The sequence below is a fragment of the Amblyraja radiata genome, chromosome 6 (genome assembly GCF_010909765.2).
Source record: "Amblyraja radiata isolate CabotCenter1 chromosome 6, sAmbRad1.1.pri, whole genome shotgun sequence".
Taxonomy (NCBI): domain Eukaryota; kingdom Metazoa; phylum Chordata; class Chondrichthyes; order Rajiformes; family Rajidae; genus Amblyraja; species Amblyraja radiata.
The window spans coordinates 48399830-48415020 of NC_045961.1; the positions used below are offsets into that span (position 1 = coordinate 48399830).

At 42.4% G+C, this 15191-nt stretch overlaps 1 protein-coding gene across 3 annotated transcripts in view; it reads left to right on the forward strand.

Annotated features, from left to right (window-relative positions):
- Positions 1-15191, forward strand: part of zmym2 (zinc finger MYM-type containing 2) — a 138235-nt gene that overhangs the window by 1006 nt on the left and 122038 nt on the right. The window lies entirely within an intron of this gene.

A 15191-nucleotide genomic window follows, 5' to 3' on the forward strand; every position in this document is an offset into this window, starting at 1 on the left:
GAGAATCCAGCCCAGATTTTAGATTTAACCACTGTCCTTGATTCAATTCCTCCTTGCGTTTTACGTATGCAAAGCGGTTCAGCACTCTGTTTTGACGCTTTTGTTCGTCGGTATTGTGGCTGTATAGAAACTTGTCATCTGCCGAATCGTGACTTTTAAGAACAAATGTTTTAACATATAAATTCTGCTCGGTAGTCTCATTTCCTATTACTAAAAATATTAAAAAGGGAAATAATTTTTTTATGTGCTGATGGCATATTTTCTATTTGGTTACTGATTAGGTTTGTATATTTGAATTGTAGCCAACCTCTGGCATTATCATGTTCCTTTGGGAGGATGTTTTATTCTTGAACGTGTTTCTTTCTTTCTACTCTTCCCGGCTGTTACTTTGTTACTCGTGACTGACAATTGTCGTACCATTAAATCCGTTAATTTATCCCTCACGAATGTAATAATTCATAATTTCAAACTTTGATCTCGAACGTAGGATCTCCCTCACCTGAGATTGTCTGGGAAACAGAATACACTGAAAAGAAGGAGCTATTGCAGGAAGCCATGTGACTTCATTGATAGCCTATTCTCACCATTCACTTTTCAAAAAAATCTGCTCTAGTTCTGCATTTTTCCCCTTTTAAGATTTATCCAATTCACTTTGGATAGTTGGTACAGAATCTATTTTATTGCATTCGCGATTAGCAATGTTCTCCTATTTGTCCCACTCTTGCCAATCAGTTTAAATTTATATTCTAGAAACATAGGTTCTAGAAATTTATGTTCTAGAAACAGAATATAGATGCAGGAGGAGGCCATTCGGTCCTTCAAGCCGTTCATTGTGATCATGGCTGATCGTCCCCTATCAATAACCCGTGCCTGCCTTCTCCCCCTATCCCTTGACTCCACTAGCCCCTAGAGCTCTATCTAACTCTCTTAAATCCATCCAGTGATTTGGCCTCCACTGCCCTCTGTGGCAGGGAATTCCATAAATTCACAACTCTCTGGGTGAAAAAGGTTTTTCTCACCTCAGTCTTAAATGACCTCCCCTTTATTCTAAGACTGTGGCCCCTGGTTCTGGACTCGCCCAACATTGGGAACATTTTTCCTGCATCTAGCTTGGCCAGTCCTTTTATAATTTTATGTTTCTATAAGATCCCCCTCATCCTTCTAAACTCCAGTGAGTAAAAGCCTAGTCTTTTCAATCTTTCCTCATATGACAGTCCCGCCATCCCAGGGATCAATCTCGTGAACCTACGCTGCACTGCCTCAATCACAAGGATGTCCTTCCTCAAATTAGGAGACCAAAACTGTACACAATACTTCAGATGTTGTCTCACCAGAGCCCTATACAACTGCAGAAGAACCTCTTTCCTCCTATACTGAAATCCTCTTGTTATGAAGGCCAACATTCCATTAGCTTTCTTCACTGCCTGCTGTACCTGCACGCCAACTTTCAGTGGCCGGTGTACAAGGACACCCAGGTCTCGCTGTACCTCCCCCTTACCTAACCTAACCCCATTGAGATAATAATCTGCCCCCTTGTTTTTGACGCCAAAGTGGATAACCTCACATTTATCTGTATTATATTGCATCTGCCACGCATCTGCCCACTCACTCAACCTGTCCAGGTCACCCTGCAACCTCCTAACATCCTCTTCACAGTTCACACTGCCATCCAGCTTTGTGTCATCCGCAAACTTGCCAGTGTTGCTCCTAATTCCCTCTTCCAAATCATCAATATATATGGTAAACAGTTGCGGCCCCAAACACTGAGCCTTGCGGCACTCCACTCGCCACTGCCTGCCATTCTGATAAGGACCCGTTCACTCCTACTCTTTGCTTCCTATCTGCCAACTTATTTTCTATCCATGTCAACACCCTACCCCCAATACCATGTGCTCTAATTTTAGTCACCAGTCTCCCGTGCGGGTCCTTATCAAAGGCTTTCTGAAAGTCTAGATACACTGCATCCACTGGCACCCCTTCATCCATTTTATTTGTCACATCCTCAAAAAATTCCAGAAGATTAGTCAAGCATGATTTCCCTTTCATAAATCCATGTTGACTTGGACTAATCCTTTTACTGCTATCCAAATGCCCCATTATTACCTCTTTAATAATTGACTCCAGCATCTTTCCCACCACCAAAGTCAGGCGAACTGGTCTGTTATTCCCCGTTTTCTCTCTCGGTCCTTTCTTGAAAAGTGGGATAACATTAGCTATCCTCCAATCCACAGGAACTGCTCCTGAATCTATTGAACATTGGAAAATGATCACCAATGCGTCCACTATTTCTAGAGCCAGCTCCCTGAGGACCCTGGTAGCCCTTTGTTGGGAGCAAGATATTTTATCATAATCCTTTATGGCTTTGAATATCATCTGATTTCCCCCTAACTTTCTCACCTTGTTCAACTTCTGCCAACTGAACTGCATCGTCACTAGTGACATTCCAGCAAATCTCTTGCATCTTGAGGTTTTGATCTTCTGTCTAGAAATACAGAATGTCCTTATGGTCCAGGGCTCTAAATAATTTCTGTATGACATTTTTATTCTCATCTTGCAGTGAGAGTATTGTATTATTTTTCTGTGTTCCTGGAGTAAATAAAGCTTCTCCGGCTGAGTACTTCCTGGCCATTTCCCCAAGTATTCTAAAATTTGTGATTTTTGTTGTCAATATCATGCTACATGGAAATGTCAGTGATATGTAACTCGCATCTGACCTCTGAGATGAGCCCATTTGTACTTGCGACAAGCAGAACACCACAAGGCCCTCTTCTGTCCCATCAGGCTGCTGCCCTCTAGCCACCTATAAAGTTTACTTCAATCCTACAAAGCTTTGGCTACTGGCGTGCTCTAGCTGATCCTAATGCTTGTGGTACTCTCCAATTTTGATTTGTTGAAGAAAGCCAGAACATGACTGATATGGAGAAATCTAAATTAAAAGCAGCGGGCACCTGAAAAACCCAACAAGGTGGCAGCATATATGAATAGAGGAACAGGTTTCATGTTTCGGAACAATGAGCCAGATTTGCTTGACGAATGAAAGTAAGAATTTAAGACATAGGGGCATTCCTTTTGACCCCACATGCTTGCTTGTCTTTCACTAAGATCATTGTTGATATTTTGCCTCATTGTCACTTTCCCCATTTCTTGACTTGTTTTCCTCATAAAAATCCATCAGTCTCATTGTGCAAATGAGCTTCAGCAGCCCTCTTTGTTAGAAAATTCATCCAGGTAGGGAAGTTTCTTCACATTTCTGTCTTGAATCGGCAGGTTGAGAATATAACCTTCAATTTTAGCAATGGAGAACATCAGATATGCATGCATCCAACATATATGTGCACTTCTTAAAGGTCATTTTTCATTATTTTAAACTCAAGAGATTGGAGGCCTATCTGTTTAATCTCTCATCGTATGTCAAAATCCAAATTGCTGGTATCTCTGTACAGGTATTAACTTGCAGTGACTTGTGCTCAAAGACTTTGAGGTTCCTTTTGAACACCAATAATATTCGAGAAAAAATGAACAATACTGCATCTTACAATAAAGTGGATGACCTAATATTTTTTGATGTTATAATCTTCCATTTGGACATATTTATTAAGTGCCTATTTGCAGCCACACTGCCACATCAGCAATCATGGATGTAATGCAACTGATCGTTTCTTCCAATCCATTGACATAGATGGCCCATGAGCTCTAATGGGTTTTCGTCACTGTTTTTATTTGAACTGTCCATATATAAATTCTTGTCAATCGGAGGGTGTCTCAAGTGCTTTAAAGCAAAAGTACGTGATATAATGTGGTCATCAAACATCAAGAGAACAGTGAGAAGGTAGCGAATAAAGCAGAGGTGCTATGGAATTTTTTTTTGCAATGATAGATATATAATTTTGTTTTATTTAAATTAAGTTAAATGTATTTCATGTGGGAGGAGTTTGACTTGTAAATCTAGCTCTCTTTAAACCCCCCCCCCCCATAGAAATGAGTGCCAGATGTACAAATCAAGATCCCCTACTACCCTTTCTGGGCCAGCCACATGCACACCAGTGTAGAAACGGGTCCTTCGGCCCAATTTGTGCCAGCTACACTGGTCCTTCCTGCTGTGTTTGGTCCATATCCCTCCAAACCTGACCCATCCATGTACTCGTCTCTCTGTTTTTTAATCATTTGGGTAGTCCTAGCCTCAACTACCTCCTCTGGCAGCTTGTTCCATACACCCACCACCCTTTGTGTGGAAAAAGGTACCCCTCGGCTTCCTATTAAATCTTCTCCCATTCACCTTAAACCTATGTCCTTGATTCAGCAACTCTGGGCCTCTGTCCTTTGTTATTCAAGTTTCTACTGAAGCAATTCCATTGTCCATTACTGATATTTGATAGTGCAGTTTTTCTTCTACGGATTTGCTTGTTTTTCTTATTTGGTAGCCGAGAAAACAGCTAGTATACAACCTTGAATTCATTCTTAATAGATTCTATGTTTGATGGCACAACTATCATCCCTCAATTTTTTGTTTTGCCAGATCATATTATGAGCATTAATTATGAAATATGTCTTCTAATTCAGTGTAGTATCCAAATATTTTGTCCTTTATTTCCTCCCTTTGATCTCCTGCCACTCTGACCACTTGCCCAGAATGCATTTTAACAGACTGCGTTTCAACATTATATACATATAACAACATAAATTGATGCAAAACTAATATTCAAGCTGTCATTGCATTCTGTTAAATATGGATTTAAAAAAATTGGCTGCAATCATTTGTGCTGTTATTTTGTTGCTTTTTTCTTCAGTTTTGTTTTCCATGGTCAGAAAAATGTTGATGTATTTTCATAGTTCTGCAGTAGAACCACAATCCACCTCCTTGAAATCCTCCCCAATTGCCTAGCTAATTCCTCATGTGCCTGACTCGGCTTTAGAGCCAGTTATAAATAAACTTGGCCTAATAACTGAAAACAAATCTCATTCATGGCAGTGATCCTGTGGTTCCACCATTTTCTATAATTTTAGCACACCATTAAATGTTTTTACAATTTTAACATAAATCCACATATTCTCCATATTTATGACTATCTTGCATTACTAGCATTGTATTAATTTTATCATATTTCCACATGTATATGCCAAAGATGTATAATAGTTGGTAATGTTTGAGAGGTTGATTATGGCGCATATCAACTCCTACCTCGACAACAACCTCGACCCACTGCAGTTCGCTTACCGCCACAACAGATCAACGGTGAATGCGATCTCACTGGCTCTCCACTCTGCTCTGGACCACTTGGACAACAAAAACTCATATGTCAGGCTGTTATTCATTGACTACAGCTCGGCGTTTAATACGATCATCCCCTCCAAGCTGGTTCCAAGCTCTCAGTTCTGTGTCTCTGCGCATCCCTCTGCAATTGGATCCTCGACTTCCTCATCCACAGACCAGTCTGTCCATATTGGTGAAAATGTGTCATCCTCGATAACAATCAGCATGGGAGCACCTTAAGGCTGCGTGCTCAGCCCCCTGCTTTACTCACTCTATACTCATGACTGCGTAGCCGGACATAGTGCGAACTCCATCATCAAGTTCGCCAACGACACCACTGTTGTGGGACAAATCACTGAATCATAGAAGTGAGATCGACCGATTGACCAAAAGGTGCCAGCACAATAACCTGGCTCTCAACACCAGCAAAACCAAGGAACTGATTGTGGACATTGGAAGGGGTAGGATAGGGACCCACAATCCCGTTTATATCAACGGGACGATGGTGGAAAGGGTGAAGAACTTCCTGGGCATGCATATTTCCAAAGATCTTTCCTTGTCCCAGCACACTGATGCAATTATAAAGAAAGCACATCAGCGCCTTTACTTCCTGAGAAGATTACGGCGAGTCGGTATGTCAAAGAGGACTCTCAAACTTCTACAGGTGCACAGTAGAGAACATGCTGACTGGTTGCATTGTGGCTTGGTTCGGCAACTTGAGCGTCCAGGAACGGAGAAGAATGCAGAAAGTTGCGACCAGTCCATCATCGGCTCTGACCTCCTCACCATCGAAGGGATCTATCACCGTCGCTGCCTTTAAAGGCTTCTAGAATCATCAAGGACCCACACCACCCCGGCCACACACTAATCTCTCCGCTGCCATCAGGTAGAAGGTACAGGAGCCTGAAATACAGCCCCACAGCCATCAGGCTATTAAACTCGTCATCAAACAAACTCTGAACTATAACAGCCTATTGCACTTTATCTGTTTATTTAAGCGTATATATATATATGGTCTATGCTATATAGACACACTGAACTGTTCTGTATTTTTGCTTACTATATTCTGTTGTGCTGCAGCTAGCAAGAATTTCATTGTCCTATCTGGGACACATGACAATAAACTCTCTTGACGAATTGACTTGGCTTAAATATTGAGTCATTGTTTTATTTAACCCATAGAGTGGTAGAGCTGCTGCTTCACAGAGCCAGAGACTCGGGTTCAATACCGACCTTAGTCGTGTTTGCACGTTCTCCCCGTGACCACGTGGGTTTCTTCAGGGTGCCTGAGTTTTTCCTCAATTCCCAAAGATGTAGTTTGTGGGTTAATTGGCCTTGGTGTGGAGGAAGTGTTTGGGGAAAGTGTGAACATTTTTGAACTAGTGTGAACAGCAGTCACAGTGAACTGCAGATGCTGGAATCTTGCATAGAAAACAAAATGCTGCAATAAGTCAGTAGATCAAGCAGCGTCTCTGGAAAACATATAAGCCAGCATTTGCTGTTCCTTGTTTTTGGCATCTGTAGAGGATATGAATAGGTGATGTTGTGAGTCGGGGCCCACCTGAACCTGGTGCAAGTCCATTCTCTCACCATCTTGTCCCCTTCCACTTCAATCCCTCCCTCAGGCTTCACATTTCACTCTTTTGTCCTCATCAACATCCTTTTTGTCTCATTTTAGCCCCTTTTTATCCAATCGTCCAATCAAAACAAAAACCTCGCCTGTATCATCTATCGCTTGCTTAGCTTGGTCCATCTTTTCTAGCTCTCTCTCCCACTACAATCATTCTGAAAAAGGGCCCCGATCCGCAACCCCACATGGTCGCATCCATCAGAGATGCTGCCTGATCCGCTGAGTTTCTCCAGCACTTTGTGTTCTAAACTAGTCTGAAGAAGGGTCTCGACCCGAAACATTACCCATTCCCTCTCTCCAGAGATGCTGCCTGTCCCGCTGAGTTACTCCAGCATTTTGTGTTAATGATCAATACTAGATGTGGACTTAGTTGGCCAAATCATATTTAGCTCCAACATCTAAATTCCATTTGCATTACTTCTCATATGTTTCTATGTTTACATCCAAGCGAAAGGCATGAATGTTAGTTTCTCTCCAGTTCCCACAAGTGCTTCAGACAGCTTTTTGAAAAATTCCAACTTATTTCTCCATCAGAAATTTATCAATCTCCAATTGAGTTTAATAAACCAAGGCAAATTCCTTGAATGTGAATATACTCGGCCAATAAACATTCATTATTATTCATTAAAAATAATTTCAAAATGAAGAAAAAACCAGGAACATGATTTTAATTATGGGTTAAAATTCCATTTAAAAAAAAAAGTGACTTTGAAGGGGCTATTTTTTAATTTAATTGCAGGCACCATATCTGAGGAAGGATGTGCTGCCTCTGTAGAGGGTCCAGAGGAGGTTTACCAGAATGATCCCAGGAATGAGGAGGTTATCCTATGATGAGCGTTTGTCGGCACTGGGGGGGATGAATGAATACATCCCCCCCCCCCCAGTGAATTGAAGCACAGAATAGTGAGAAGCTTGGATAGAGTGGATTTGGAGAGGATGTTTTCACTCGTGGGAGTCTAGGACTAGAGGTCGTAGCCTCAGAATTAAAAGACGTTCTTTTAGGAAGAAGATGAGGAGGAATTTCTTTAGTCAGAGGGTGGTAAATCTGTGGAATTTGCTACAGAAGGCTGTAAGCTTTGTGCAAAGTACATGATAGTCATTATAGATCATAACAAGTACTTTAATTTGAATACATAGAGACCATCGAAATGAGTACTGTAGGCTCGGAATCGCAAGGTAAAACTAAAAAGCATCATGGCTGCCAGCATGTCACAAGGTGGTGGTGTGGAAAACCTGACATGGATTACGGATCACGTCATCAACAGCAAAACCAGATGGATCAAATCAGCAATATTGTTTCATCTACATCCCCCTTCTTGGGCTTTTGCCCAAAGGGTAAACATAAAGCATGCAGGAGTAATATGTATATAAAGGTATAAATATGAACACATCAACAGTAAAGCAATGGAGGATATACTGCCAGCAATTGAGGAAATTCAGAGTGTCTCTGAGGATCCTTCAGTGCTTCTACTCAGCGGCTGTGGAAAGCATCTTGTCCGGAAACATCACAATTTGGTTTGGGAACTGCTCTGCCCAGGACAAGGCTCTGCAGAGAGTAGTGCGTTCGGCCGAACGAACTATGGGAACTACACTCTCCCCCCTGCAGGAACTATACATCAGAAGGTGCAACTCCAGAGCCAACAAGATCATAGGAGACCCCTTCCGCACCAGCAACAGACTGTTCCAGCTGCTACGGTCAGGCAAACGCCTCCGTTGCCATGCTGTGAAAACGGAGAGGATGAGAAGGAGTTTCTTCCCAGAGGCCATTAGGACTGTAAACTCCTATCTCACCAGGGACTAACGTTACTGTACCAATTTACTGTTGTGTGGTGTCTTTTTAGAATTGCTGTTTTCTTTTTTTTTCCCTCCCGCAAATATGTAATATGTGATTCTGTGTTTTTTTTGTTTTTTTTGCACAATCTGCAAGCATTGCCACTTTTTATTTCACTGCACATCTCGTATGTGACGAATTGACTTGACTTGATAAGTAACATCGGTTATAGTTAGAGTTCAAGATCTGCATCTAGACATAGTCCCCGTATCTAGCCACAGGCTTGCTGACTAGCCTGCACGTGTATGGTACAGGCCTTTAGCTGTGCCCCTCAGGAAATGTCGCCATAGGCACGGCCTCCATCGGGCGTTTCTTAACAGGTGACAACTCAACCAGCACAGGTTTTGCATGGGGATTTGTCGACAGGCTTTACAGGGGTCTTGTCATCGGCACCAGCCCCATGGTCAGTTCTTTTGCAGGTACAGAAACATAGTTCTGATTGCAGAACTGCTCACCATGTGCTGTCACATGTCCTTCATTCAGATAGTCGTTTCCATCCTCTGTCCATAACACATAATCTGGGTCATCTGCATAATCATACTGAACCTGCCATAATGGCACCGGCTCATTTACTGGCAGAGGGTATGAGGTACCCCATGGACCGAAAAATGCCTCGCAAGTTCCTTGACGACAAAAGGGGCTCTTTCTGTTGATGTTGAGCCATGCTTTTGCACACAGTGCAGGACTGGCACCCTCAGGCGTATATAATTTGACATGGCAGGCCAGAAAAACATGCTCTTTGCTCATTGCACCGTAGCTTCAGAATCAGGATGACCTCTGTGTACGGTGTCAAAGTACTTCTGTTGGAGTGAAGCTGGGATCACTTCCTTGTGTCCTTGTGAATAAACTGCTGCCAGGGAGCCGAGATCTCGCTGAAGTTAGGAGCGAATTTTCTGGGGTAATTAACCATGCCCAGAAATCTCTGCAGGCCTGCAACATCAGTGGGTGTAGGCATTTCGCTAATAGCCGCAGTCTTGGAAGGATCCGCCTTGAGACCATTAGTAGGTATGTTGCAAAGCCTACCTGAAGCGTCTTTGAAAATCTGCCGCTACGGGTGTGCGCGATTTTGGCGCCGTTTAGAGGGGGCGGGTTTAAAACGCGATTTTCTCTAGGCTGTTCAAATCGAAGATGTTCAGCCTAGTTAATTATTAACGAAAAATCGCTGGAAGACCCCGTCGCAAAAGCTATTAGGTTTAAAGGCCTTGAATAATAGTTATAGTAGTTTAAAAATCAATCTCTAAACCCGCGACCGCCAGCAACCGCAGGGTCTCATAAAGCAGACAACTGAAGGAAGGTTGTATATTTTTACATTAAAAAGGGCTTCTAAAGATCCCTTTATACAAAGTTTAATATTGCGAGTAGCTCATTTTGGGCCCATTATATCGCGCAGTATTTTTCTGGGCATTTGAGGCACAAATCTACCGCAATGTGAACGTTCTAAACCAGCGCGTTCCACAGGGACCCACTGGAAAGCTGATTTAAATGGACATTTATTTACAGCAATTGAACACTGAATTCCTTCCATTTGGCCTATAAAGTAATGTAAATGAGATTTAAAAATCATGTTTTATTGTGAATTATTTGTGAATATTATTTGGACATTTAGGCTATTTAAAAATGTTAATCATTTATTAAGAAATGGATAGATGTTTAGATCTAGTAATTGAAGTCTGAAATTAGCTACAATTAGGTAACTAACTAATTATATGCTTTAATTTCAGGTCATCCAAGTAAGATTATTTTATATTTGTTTCAGAATGCTTCAATCTATGATAACTGAAAATTTCATTCAGTTCTCTTAATTTTTAAGAAAGTTATGGGCTTTTGACTGTTCACGATCACAACTTTTTTGTTATGTCCATAGAAAATCAATAGGGAACAAGATGCTCATTTCCGAGTATGAAAATGGCCATAACTTTTTAAATACTTGAGATATGAAAGTGAATTAGGTGTCAAATTAAACTTATTTTTATGCTTTATCTGATGGGATAAATTACAGACTTGATTTTTAAAATCTCAAAATTTTGTAACATTGCTACCATTAGCCGTGAAAATATGTCCCACGTAGCTCACCTGGTTAACACAGAACTGACATTTTTGGGGATTCAGTTTTAAGTTCACTTCCCTGGCACGCTCGAGTACTTTCTTCAAGTTGGCATCATGTTGTTCCATGTCTTTCTAACAATGATATCGTCCACGATGATAGCACAAGGGTATCCGTCAAACAGTTGCTCCATGGAGCGCTGAAACACCTCACTGGCTGAACTGATGCCAAACGGCATGATCAGAAATCTGTAGCGGCCGAAAGCAATGCTAAAGGTGGTACGCATAGATGATGCATGATCCAGGTGAATCTGCCAGAAGGAGCTCTTGGTGTCTAATACAGAGAATACCGTTGGCTTACCCATGTGGGCAGCTACCTCATCCATGATACGCATGGGGTGATGGGGCCTTTGAAGTGTGGTGTTCAGGTCCCTCGGATGAATACATGTTAGAATTTCCTGTTTATTCTTCTTTGTAGCAGCCACCATCGAGGACACCCTGTCTGTGGGTTCTGACACAGGCCTGATAACTCTCAATGCCACCATCCTGTCCAGTTCGGCTTTGACGTGGTCTCTCATGGTCATAGCTACACTCTGAGCTGGACGAACTTCGGGTCTAAAGAGATAGAGTAAGTTATTGGTAGCTTGCCAAGTTCTTCAGTGAAAAGATTGTGGTGATCCATGAGAATACGCTGTGTGGAATCCGGAACTGGAGTTCGTTGATGCACAGCCTCGCTGAAGGTAACCAGTCCCATATCTTTGCAGTGGAAAGTGGAATAACATTGCGGTCGACGACATAGAATCGCAACCTGTATGTTTGATCCCCTAAGTGGCACTGCAGCTTCACAATACTGACCGTATTGACCTCGCTTCCGCCATATGCAAGAAGAGTAACATTGGTCGGTTTTAATAGCTCTGTGTTCCTCAGACGATTGAACTGTTCCCGAGACAGAACATTGCATTGCGCTCCAGTGTCTATTTTCATCTCGATCACTTTATTGTTTACTGGTACAGTGGCCATTGGCTCACTATTCTGCACATTTTGTGCAGGCACACTGCAGAACTATTCCATCGACCTTTGGCCTCTTGTCCATGCTGCTATCGGACAAATCTGACAGTGGCTCAGCCTGCAGAAAATTTATTGGCTGCTTTGTCTGCTCTCGGTTAGGTCGGGATCTGCAACATCTCCAGAAATGGTTTCACCTCTTACAACCATGGCAAACTTAACAAAAGGCAGGGCACTTCTCTCTCTTAGCCAAGTGCCCCCCACCACAGTTATTACATTCTTGAATAAAACGAGCTGCAGGATAATGAAGCTGTCTCTGCCTTGTTAATTCTTGCCCGGGTTGACTGGGAAATAAGTGAGTGCTCCCAAGCTGACCTTGGAGTGTCATCTGCTGCTGCCTTCGTTGCCTTGGAAACGGAGCTAGCATGCTATCAACCTCTATACTCTAATGTGTACAATCAACCCCCACGTTGGAATGTTGTGCTTGAGTGAGCGTTTGGGCATTGCGAATCCCGCTCATAAGTCTCACAGACTGCGATATCTCTTCCATAGTTATTGTAGGATCGCGGACAAGCTTTCTTCTGAGCTTGTCATTAAAAAGACCACATACCAACTGTTCTCTAATAAATTCATCTTTGAGATTGCCAAATCTGCAAATTCCTGCAGCCTTCTTTATAGCGCAAACAAACGATTCAATAGTTTTGTCCTCATTCTTGTATCTTGAGAAAAATATCACCGATGAATGGATTAGCTTGAGGGTCACACAACTTTCTCTTGAGACACTGGTTCATCCAGCGACTCAGCCGGGGTCACGATCGGTGCTCCACCATCGGCAGGGTGATGAGTTATTGCCTCAGCATACACAGACTGTTGTGCTCGTTCGTAAGCTTCATCTCCTGCGAGGAGAAGGAGCATGCTTGCACGGACCATTGCCGGCGTGTCATGAGAAGTTGAAGCTATGAACAAAGCATTCTGTCGCTCAAAGGTTTCCCACCGCTGTCCGATTCTGCTATCAAAAACGAGTGGGTCATGTTTTCTGAAACCAGCCATGTCTGAGAATATGAAAAGGCTTGTAAATAACAGCCATAAGTCAAACTGAAATCCCACTTCTGACACCATGTGCAAAGTACTTATGATACAGTCATTATATATCATAACAAGTACTTTAATTTGAATACATACAGAGACCATCGAAATAAGTACTGTAGCAGAACTGCCAAGAAGTCCTTGAGCGAAGCATGTCAAATGCAACATTTTGGGGAATAAAACTTTAAGTCACGAACAGAAGAACATTCTCGTGTTTTATACCTTCTGGCCAAAGTACAGCAAGTGAGGATGTAAACAGTTGAGCTGTTTGACTCCTTCAATACTTATGGTCAATTTGATGGTTCCTTTGATGGATTCCTTTGATGGTTGACCTGCCTCCAGTGTACCGATGACCATATTGGCAACATAACTCCCCACAACATCGGTTGTCTCGTCTATTGAGATCCATATTTTGTTGCATGCAACCTCCTCTCTAATTTTCTGCGCAACAATGCTGAAGTTGCTGTAAACATAATTTTTCCGTAATGATGACTCGCTTGGTCTATGTTCCTCTGTGTATTTCTCTAAAAAAATCCTCTGAGAGGTTTGTTTTCCAATTTCCACAGTGGAATTCCAGCATCAATGAATGCCTTGCACAGATCACTCAAACTCAGATTTGCAACTGGAACCAGCAATAAATGTAGTGAGGAGAGAAGCTTGGGTATTTCGCTTGGGTAGTCTACACCCCAGCAATATCAACATTGACTTCTCTAATTTTAGATAGCCCTTGTCGTCTTCCTCTTCCCCCTCCCCCTTCCCAGCTCTCCTTCTAGTCCTACTAGTCCTACTGTCTCCGCCTTTCCTTTCTTTTTCCCGCCCTCCCCCCCCCCCCCACATCGGTCTGAAGAAGGGTCTCGAACCGAAATGTCGCCTATTCCTTCTCTCCATATATTCTGCCTCACTCGCTGAGTTTCTCCAGCATTTTTTGTCTACCTTTGATTTTTCCAGCATCTGCAGTTCTTTCTGAAATATATCTTGGAGAAGACTGAACCAGCGGGGCAGCAACTCGAACGAATGAATGAGCGATGGTGGCGCCTTCGGTTTTGCTCCGGTGGTGGACGTTTTCTTGTAAGTTATACTATGTTAACACATTAATAATAACATTAATATTAACGTGTTAACATATAAAATATCATTGTGATCACGGTACAACTAGAGAAAAATAGCACAACCTTTTAGCAAAACGGCGAAAAAAGTGATTTAGGCACTCGATCGTGAAAAGGGCATTATCCTGGTGAAATAATTTAAAAAAAGCATGAAAAGGCATTCGTGGCAAAATCATGGCTCTATTGATGACGAAAGTCGAGGTGCCGTGTTGCAGCACCTGGAAAGGTCCCTCGTAAGGCCTTTGCAGTGGCGTACGGCGAGAATCATGCCAGGGTCACCACTGAAGAGGTCCACACGTTGGTAAACACTCCGTTTCATAATTAACCAATTCATCCCCGTCGCTCACGCGCACGAGTTCAACTCCAACTGCCAATCCTTCGAATTCCAACTCCAACTTCCAATCCTTCGAATTCCAACTCCAACTTCCAATCCTTCGAATTCCAACTCCAACAGCCAATCCTTCAAATTCCAACTCCAACAGCCAATCCTTCAAATTCCAACTACCAATCCATCGAATTCCAACCGCCTAACGGTCCGCCCCCCCTGACTGCGTGATTGGTCGGCCCAGATCACGCCCGGTCCACGTGAGAGTTCGAACCCGACCATCGAAGTTTCGGGAGACATGTGGCTTGACGACAAAATAGCGCCACAAGATTCTTATTATTTAATGTGGGTTCAGCTGAGTAAGCTTTACTGCCTTTTTCTTCCTTTTGCTTTTGTACAATTGTATATTGCGTGTTCACGAAAAGTACAGCAAGATCTTGGTAATGGGTTCCTTGACCCTGTAGACCTGTGAAAGAAAGGAATACTTAAAGTAGAAGAGCAAACCGTGGAAGACAGGATAAAAATATCACTGATATGAAGCCAGGTAATGAACAACAGAAACCTGAATTTGAAAGATCATTCTTATTTCTTGAACTAAAGTTAACTTAAAAATGGGTTTTTTCAGCGCCTGACCAGAATCTGTCCAGTGTTTTTTGGGTTTTTTTCAACCCTTTTTAAAATAAGGATCCTTTTTCTTTAATTATCATAGTGTCATACAGCATGGAAACAGACTCGGCAGCCCTAAATGCCCTTGTCCACCAAGATGCCCCATCTACAATTGTCATTCTGGCTCACATTTGTCCCATATTCCTTTAAAACTTTCCTATCCATGTTAGATAATAGGTGCAGGAGTAGGCCATTCAGCCCATCGAGCCAGCACGGCCATTCAATCTGATCATGGCTGATCATCCCCA